Genomic DNA, 9,259 nt, shown 5'->3' with positions numbered 1-9,259 from the left:
TATTGTACAGATACCAGCGGCGTACTCGTTATCAATGACAGCGATGATGAAGGCTCATCTACTATATCGGCGGCGTCGGAACCACAATTTGAGTTTATTGGTGAAATTGATGTTGATAAAAATGTGGCGTTGCCACGACCCATAGAACTTAAGGTTGAATTATAAAATTAACCTCTAGACGATCCGATTGGGGTACAAAAAATTGACAAAGAATTAGCCCAAAAACAACAAGAATCTATTCACACTGCAGCGGCAGCAGATTATAGCGATTGTGAGGATGAACTATTGGCACTTTGCAAAATAGAACCAGTTTGTGTTCTTAGCGAATGGATACCACGTAACTCTTCAGAACAAGAAAATAATCATTATATATATATTTTACATGCCCACAATGTGGCGAACGTTACGATTCACATCCATTATGGCGCCGGCACATTGTTTCCATACATCAATTAGGCGATCAAACAAATTGGAATTTTAAACGACGTATTAATAATGAATTTGAATGCTTTACTTGCCATAAATGTTTACTCGTTGTACATTGAAAACATTACAACAGCATCTTTTACACATTTGCCACATAAAGTCTGCCACTGTAAATTGTGTCCATACGAAGAACATAGCATGTTTTTAATGATATCGCACATAATGTTACATAAGGAAAGAGATGCTAGTATTCATGGGAATCAAGAGAAGGATGAAAATGCAATAGCAGCACGTGAAATTGCATTGTGGGAGCATGAGAGTCGTGCATTAATGACATATATTTGCCCAGCATGCGGTCTAACGTTCGATTCGGAAGATGCTTTTGGAGAAGACAGCAGAAAATCGTTATGGTGATCATTTCAAATGTCCGGAATGGGCTGAAGAAATATTCTCTCAACATATTACCGATCTACAACAACATCTTTTTACACATTTGCCATATAAATCCTACTTGAAATGCCAAATATGTAGTTTCAACATTACACGACGAAATTTTATGTTATCGTACGTATATATGAAATTTACATAGAAATCAATTATGTGCTAGATAAATGCAAACATGCAACAACGGGGAGCATCACCTGCGCCTGTAACAACAATAACACGATCACCAAGAGATAAGAGATTAAATACTAATAATATGCGGTTATCGTCGTCAATTGATATGATGGAAAAAGGAGGAGGAGAGAATATATGTGGAAGAGGACTTGCTCATTTGGCATGGTAATGATGAAGCAAGTGCAAAGGGTATTGATTGGTATGCAAATTGGAGATGCGATATCCATTACATGCCCGTTTCCACCGGATTAGTCACAAATGGATGAGGTACGCGGATGTGAATATTTTGAGCACCATGTGACGGACTCTTGTTCAATTGGTGATAAAGACCTTCACCGTATAAGCAGGTATGTTTCGTCATTACAATTATAAACTTCTCTCATTTCTCTACCCTTGTTCCGCTTTAGGTTTCCTTAACGTAGCGGAATCCTGTTTTAGACTAACCAAGTACAAAATATTGATGCCGAAATCCCTGATCGCGGCGCACAGGAAACGAAATGCATTTTCATGCACCCAAGAGAGATGCAGAGGTACATTTGAATATTTTGATGAAATTTGTTATTTTTTTTTCATATGCTCATTCATCCCGCTATATATAGCGAGGAACGCCGGGTTCGGTCAGTTGCCTGTCCATGTTCCTCCAAGTGTCGCAAACAAGCCTTTCATCATTCACCACTAACTCTCTTTAATTCTCCGGCAATTTGGCTCCAGAACTTGGTGACAATTCATGACCGAAACGTTGATTGGCGAACAATTGCTCCTGCTGGCCAGCAGCCAATGTCACACAACAATTCGCTTCCACAACCAGCTAGTGTGAGTCACAATGGCACAAGTGATGCGAATGTATGTGACAATAAGTTTAATAAAGTTAGAACCAACTATAAACATGTTACACCCCTTTTCAAATGATGGCATAGGCATTTTCGGCTGTGAGCCTAGTGTAACGACTAATTTCATTGAAGGACGTAAATCTGTATCAATGTGCTGAATTCGCCAAGATGGTTGTGTCGGAGCAGGGGTATTCATAAGAAAGGGACTACAGCAAACATCTCGTGAACCCAGAGGTAGGGTGTTGTGTTCACATACAGACTATAGCCTGCAACCCAAATTAACTCTTACGCGGACGTGTCCTGGTATAGGTTGCGAGATGAACTTTGATCGTGGCATACCATCCCCTGGTCTAAGATTTTGTATGGGGGTACCAATAACGATACTGTCCGCAAATACTGAAGCTTATCTATGTTTCTAGCTTGCACGACTCAGCGCGCGAATGGTAGGCACTTATGTACCTATTGATGGTCACAGAATATGCCTTTAGGAGACATACCACACATTTGTAGTCGCCCTCACATTTATAATTTCAATGAGAGGCTTTCGTTTTAACAGCGTCCCTTCAGAGGATGTTAAACCTTACGTTCTGCGATACGAAACATGTTGCGTACGGGCACGTTAAATGATGAGAAAATGTTTAAAGAGTTATGTGTAAATTGTATTGGATTGTTACTCCAAGATACCTGAGAAGGGGTAGCGACACCCTATTGCATTTTGCAACCATGGAGCATTAGAGCTCGCTGAGTTTCTCCCTTCTGTACTTCCTTCATTCTTCCTTTTCTTTGTGTGTCCAATGACTTCGCCATCGGGTCTTACTATTCGTTTGACCCTTGACGTATGGGTGTAGGGTGCACGATACCTTTCTTCGGGGTATTATGATTTTTTATAACAATGAAGAAAATATCTATGCACATTGGAGAAAAAAAATCACTCGTTTTTTAGAGCTGATATCTGTGTCACTTTGACAGAGCTCCTATGGATTTGGGGGGTGTATTTGTATTCTGTGGCAGATGGTGGATCTGCGTAGGGGTTGGTTGTTGGCCTCGTTCGGGGTAAACGAGAGCTGGGTTAAGCGGTTTGTTGGCCTCGTTCGTGGTGAACGAGAGCTGAGTTAAGCGGGTTGTTGGCCTCGTTCGTGGTGAACGAGAGCTGGGTTAAGCGGTTTTTTGGCCTCGTTCGTGGTGAACGAGAGCTGGGTTAAGCGGGTTGTTATAACGGGTGGGAGTTACAAGTCTTCCTCATCCTCATTGGATGGTGGTAGTAGGACCTGTTTCGTGATTGGTCTAGTGGTTTGGCCCCTTGCCGTATCCAGTTCGACGACTCGAACTCGGTTATGGGGGCCATAGTGAAGGTTGGCTATCCGACCTAATCTCCATTCGTTGGGAGGCAGATTGTCCCCCTTGATGACGACTAAGTCCCCCTGTTTGAGGTTCGATTGTGGATGCTTCCACTTAACGCGTTTCTGCAACTCGGTGAGATACTCAGTTTTCCACCGTTTGCAGAAGGTTTGATGCAGCGCCTTAAGTTCCATTTCATTTATTTCATTTTTCTTTTTTTTGAGTTTTTGTACAAGTAAGACATAGTCTTTTAGATAGTACATCAATCGTATCACATTATCAAAAATAAAAGTAGAGTAATATAATATAATATAATCTATTATAATATAACGCAAATACAAGAGTTAAAAATATAATAAAATATTCTTATTCTTTAACAATTAAACATCCTCAGTTCAAAATTTTTGTGACAAGGATAAAGATATATAATTAAAAGGTAGGTTAAGAGTTGAGAAAAGATAATACTGCCTGCTTAAAACATCCTGCTTTCCTAATAGCTTTAGTTGCGTATGGGAGTGAGTTCCATAGACGGATTGTACTGACAAAGAACATTCTGGATGACGTTGTGTACTTAAAATTCGGGAAAACTAGATTCAAAGTCCGTGTAGATTGGCAGAAACTTAGTTTGTTAAATAAGTACTGCGGCTTTTGTGAGTGTATTAGCTTATGCAAAAAACAGAGATTTCGCATTTTTAGGAAATTATAGATATCGCATCCAAGAATCTGCATTGCATAAGAAGATATGTGATCATATTTCTTTTTAGAAAAAACAAACCGGGCAACATTTTTAAAGGCCAGCTGCGATTTGTTGAGTGACATTGAGTCCAGGTTACCGTATATTAGTTCACCATAAGAGACTTGACGTATTATTAGAGCTTTGACCAGTTTCATCTTAGCGTCTCGTGGTAACAAATAGGCAGTTCTGTATAAATTACGCAAGGTATTATATATCTTCCTCACCACAAGGTTGATATGGTCAACACAAGTCAGTTTAGAGTTGATTTTATAACCTAAATTAGTTACCACATTATGAAAAATGATTTTATCTCCATTGAGAATAATATCAGGAAAGTTGTTTACGTCATTTGATGTATTTCTCCCTGACATCAATTTCGGGTGGCGCTAGTATATGGCCGCCGACAAGGAAGTGCCCGGGGGTAAGTGACTCCAAGTTGTACGGGTCATTCGAAGATGGGCTTAGGGGTCGGGAGTTTAGACGTGCTTCAACCCTACACAGGAGGGTGCTAAACTCTTCGAAAGTACATTTATGATCCGACGCGATCTTCTTGAAATGAGTTTTGAAACTCTTGACTCCCGCTTCCCACAGCCCGCCCATATGAGGAGCAGCGGATGGTATGAAATGCCATGTGAGGGTTTGATAGGCATATTTAGAGGGGTTTGGTAGCGCGCAGCAACGAGGAATGCCTTGAACTCTGAGCGGAGAGCCCTCGACGCACCGACGAAGTTCGTCCCGCTGCTAGAAACGCGGCGGTACTGAGATCGCTAGTCGCCTCTAAGTGGATCGCCTTAGTTGCAAAGCAGACGAATAGGCAGACGTAACCCTTGGACATGCGGCATCCTCGTCCGCTGTAGGACTTGATGTCAAACGGTCCGGCAAAATCCACCCCGGTGTTGGTAAATGCCCGAGAAAAGGTAGTGCGTTCCGCAGGGAGAATTCCAATGAGTTGTGTCGGGGAACATTTGCGGAATAGAGTACATGCCTTGCAGTTGTGAGAGATGGATCGGATCATGTTTTTGACCCGAGGTATCCAATACTGCGTGCGTAGGAGCCGCAGCATTAATTGGTTTCTGCTATGTATGGAAATGGTGTGGACAAACTGGACTAGGAGACGGGTGAGTCGGCAGGCGTAAGGGAGGATTATCGGGTGACGCTCGTTGACGGGAACGTCCCTGGATGCGCTTAGACGACTCCAAAGCGTAGGACATTATTTTCGTCGATAAAGGGGTCTAGAGAGAGGATCTCGCTTTTGGCCGCAATGGGTTTCCTAGTTCTCAGAGCGTTCATTTCCTCGGCATAGTGGTTTGTTTGGGATATCCTTATGAGACGGCTAGTCGTATCTTTGATTTTGTCGGGCGAGATCTGGTGCGACTCTGCTTTAAAGGACGCTTTAGTTTTTGGATGAGTTCTATACGAGAATCTTACAATGTAGGAGATTACCCGCAACGCCCTTGATAGATCGGAAAACCGTTCAAGAATATCCTCGTTATTGTTGGTGTTTATTGCTGCATGCACTTGTACTCATTTTTCTTCGATGTATGTGTGGTACTCCTGTTCGCCTTGAGATGGCCATTTCGCTTTGCCTTCTTGCAGCCAAGAAGGTCCCTGCCGCCACAAAGAGTTGTCGGCTAAGTCGGTGGCCGGAAGTCCTCTGCTTGCTAGGTCCGCTGGATTTGATGCGGACTCGACATGATGCCAAGCTTTAGTTCCTACCTTCTCCACGATTTTTGTCACCCTGTGAGCTACAAATGTTGACCAGGAACAAGCGGGTTTTCGAGTCCATGCTAGGGCGATGTTCGAATCTGTCCACAGGTGAGTGTTGACTGTGCCTAAGTTCAGGTTCGCCATCACTGTTTCCAAGATTTCGGCCAGTAAGACGGCACCGCATAATTCTAAAATTGGTAGTGAATTTGTCTTTACTGGCGCTACCCTAGTTTTTGCCATGAGTAGACTAACGTAGATCCTATCGTTGATCTTAGCTTTTTAGGCTTTTTCGGACGCGTCACAGAAGCCGTAAATTTCTATAGCGTTGGTTGGGGTGAAGTGCACCCACCGAGGTATACGAAAGCGGTTAATGGCGGGGTACTCCTACATAAACCGATCTAGAGTGATTGTTGATACCGTTTCATCCCTATCCGCCCCCCCCCCCCCCCTGCCAGGACGTTATCGACGTACATGCTATTTCGCAAGATGTGCGATGCGATTGGCAGCGACGGTTCGAAGTCATCTGCAAGTTGATGTAAGGTTCTGATCTCTAGATAGGGGGCACAGTTGACCCCAAAGTTACTGTGTTGAGCTCATATACGCTGACGGGGTCATCTGGATGGAGGCCAAAAACTATCCGTTGGTATTGGGTTTGGTTTTCTTTGTTCCAGATTTGCCTGTACATTTTCTCAATGTCGCTGTTAAAAACGTACTTGAAAAATCTCCATCGGAGGAGTAGTATGGTTAAGTCAGCTTGAAATACTGGGCCTGTGTGTAGGACATCGTTCAGGCTCGTGACGTTGGAGGTCGGGCATGACGCGTTAACTACGACCCTTACTTTAGTCGTTGTGCTTTCCTCTTTGATTACCGTACGATGCGGTAAGAAATAGCAATCAGTTGACTGTGGTGGTACTACGGTGTGCACCTTGGACATGTGCCCTAATGTGACGTATTCTGTCAGTACCCTATTGTATTCCGTCTGTAGGGCTGGTGCTTTGGCTAGGCGTGTCTCGTTCCAATAGAACTGAGAGCAGATGCTCTTAGGAGATGGGCCCAAACAGAGGGTTTTTGGGAAGTTTTGTTTGAATGCAAGGGCGGCGGTGTATCATCCATCCGAACTCCTTTCCGTTGTCTTTTTATATAGTTCCTCACAATAGGCATTATCATCAGTCAGTGCCTTTTTTGTAGGTATGTTTTTAAGTTCCCAGAAAGCGGTTAGTTGCTTGTCTAGGCTGATTTCATTAAAAAAGGATACCCTTGTATTAGTTGGGTGAGGTGCTTCTGCACGACCGGTTAAAATCCAATCGAAGACTGTTTCTTGGGCAAGAAGCGTATTTAGAACGTTCTACCGTATACCGTTTAATATTATCTGGGTATAAATGTCGCCTCCAAGTATGAGGTCGACTGGTTCATTAATAAAGAACCTCTTATCCGCCAGAATCAGATCAGGGAGTCGTTGCGCTAACATGGCAAGTCGGAAGGTCCCCTGTTAATTGAGGTAGGACTAGGACCAATGTATGATGCTTACTAAGTGGTCTGTAAGCGAACCTAAGTTATCCTGCGCGGATAGCGTATTGTTTATTCCCGACACTTGTACATGCAAAAGTTTGGATGGCAGGTTTATTCTCTTCTGGAGTCTTTCTGTTATAAAGAGCACTCGGACTCAGAGTCAATCAGCGCTCTGGCGGAAAATTTCACTCCGTTGTAGTGTATATTAACCCGTGCTGTTCCTAATAACGCCCCTTTAGTTGTGTTAGCATGACACGAAATGACGTTGTTATTATTATCTTGCCTTTTTTCCGACTCCAGCCTTGCCCTAGCCTGTTGTGAGGTTGGCAGTGTGTTGTCGGTGGCGTTTTGAGTCCACCTTTGAGGAGTTGTCTTTGGACGTGCTGTCGGAAGATGGAGCAAGGTGTTGTGCCTTGCATGGCATTCCCGACACTTGTACATGCAAAAGTTTGGATGGCAGGTTTATTCTCTTCTGGAGTCTTTCTGTTATGAAGAGCACTCGGACTCAGAGTCAATCAGCGCTCTGGCGGAAAATTTCACTCCGTTGTAGTGTATATTAACCCGTGCTGTTCCTAATAACACCCCTTTAGTTGTGTTAGCATGACACGAAATGACGTTGTTATTATTATCTTGCCTTTTTTCAGACTCCATCCTTGCCCTAGCCTGTTGTGAGGTTGGAGGTGTGTTGTCGGTGGCGTTTTGAGTCCACCTTTGAGGAGGTGTCTTTGGACGTGCTGTCGGAAGATGGAGCAAGGTGTTGTGCCTTGCATGGCATGTGCTGCAATTGAATTGGCTAGTGCATCGTGTCACGGTGTGTCCACCCGACAGACAATTCAGACAGTAACTATTGTTTTTTACAAATTCGATTTTTCCTGACTTGGAAAACCTACCGAATTGTTGACAATTTCGTAATTTGTGCTCCGTACTGTTGCACATCTTACATGCCGCTGGCTTGGTAAACCGCAAGTCTTGTGGAATTTTACCTTGAATTTTGATTTTTGGGCGCTTTTGCGGTTTTGTTACCACTGAGGTCAGAAAATGTTTCTAATGTTTGGAAGCGATTGGAAAGGAATTTGTCCATATCCTCCCATTTCGGTATATCGGGTTTTCTTTCCACGGTCTGCTCCCAAAGCGCTAAGGCAGATTCGGGGAATTTTTTTGAACACAAGTACGTTATAATTGCATCCCAATTTGTGATGTCAATGTTATGACATTGCAGCGCAGAAATGCAATTGTTGATTTCACGTTGCAATTTTTTAATTGATGTTCCACATTCCTGTTCTACTGTCGTCAGATTAAATAAAAGTTTTAATTGCGTGTTGACTAGGATACGTTTATTTTCGTACCTGTCGCTTAGATTTTTCCAGGCGGTTGCAAAACCCTCGTTTGTTAACGAGCATCCGCCCACTATTTCTTTTGCCTCCCCTTGCGTTTTTTGTTTTAGATAATATAGTTTCTCGACATCTTTCAGATCGGTATTGAGAATGTAAATTGCCGTGAACATGTCTCTAAAGGCCGGCCAGAAAAGGTAGTCGCCTTTAAATATATCTGTATCGTAGGGCGGAAGCCGCATTTTATGTCCACGGTGCGAAGAATCTTCATCCTTTGCCGGCTGTGGGGTGATAGTTTCGACTTCAGCCACCACAGCAGACATGCATTGCTGGTAGCATGCGAAGCAACTTTTATTCATTCTTCTTAGCGAGCTGAGTTTTTCTTTGGACAACTCAGGATTGCTGAGAAGGCTTTCATACGCAGACATGGTTTTCTTCCATAGTGCCCTTAGCTTCTCTTGCAGTAGTGCAAGGGTGTGCTTGGTCCGGGATTCGGCCGGGTTGGACTTGAAGTCCTGTTCTAACTACACTATGAATTCCGCCAATATAATATACGTCTCCATTGCTTTTATTAATTTGAATATTTTGTTTATTTAAAGGTGTCGAGATTGGAGACAAAAGACTTAGCGGCGCTGGTGTGTATTCAACCGCAGCAAAAATAATGAGTGTATTTTTTGTTTTTTGAACGTAGTCCAGCTATAAATCCTGCCGATATTGTGCTGTATAGAAATCCTGATGTGATTAATGTGTTAACAGTGATATAA

At 43.1% G+C, this 9,259-nt stretch overlaps 1 pseudogene; it reads left to right on the top strand.

Annotated features, from left to right (window-relative positions):
• Positions 1-3: 3 nt before the first annotated feature.
• Positions 4-1,015, top strand: LOC137235124 (zinc finger protein 335-like; annotated as a pseudogene).
• Positions 1,016-9,259: the final 8,244 nt, after the last annotated feature.

This window comes from Eurosta solidaginis, chromosome X, assembly GCF_040869045.1.
Source record: "Eurosta solidaginis isolate ZX-2024a chromosome X, ASM4086904v1, whole genome shotgun sequence".
NCBI classification, from domain to species: Eukaryota; Metazoa; Arthropoda; class Insecta; order Diptera; family Tephritidae; genus Eurosta; species Eurosta solidaginis.
This window is presented reverse-complemented; position numbering and strand designations above follow the sequence as displayed.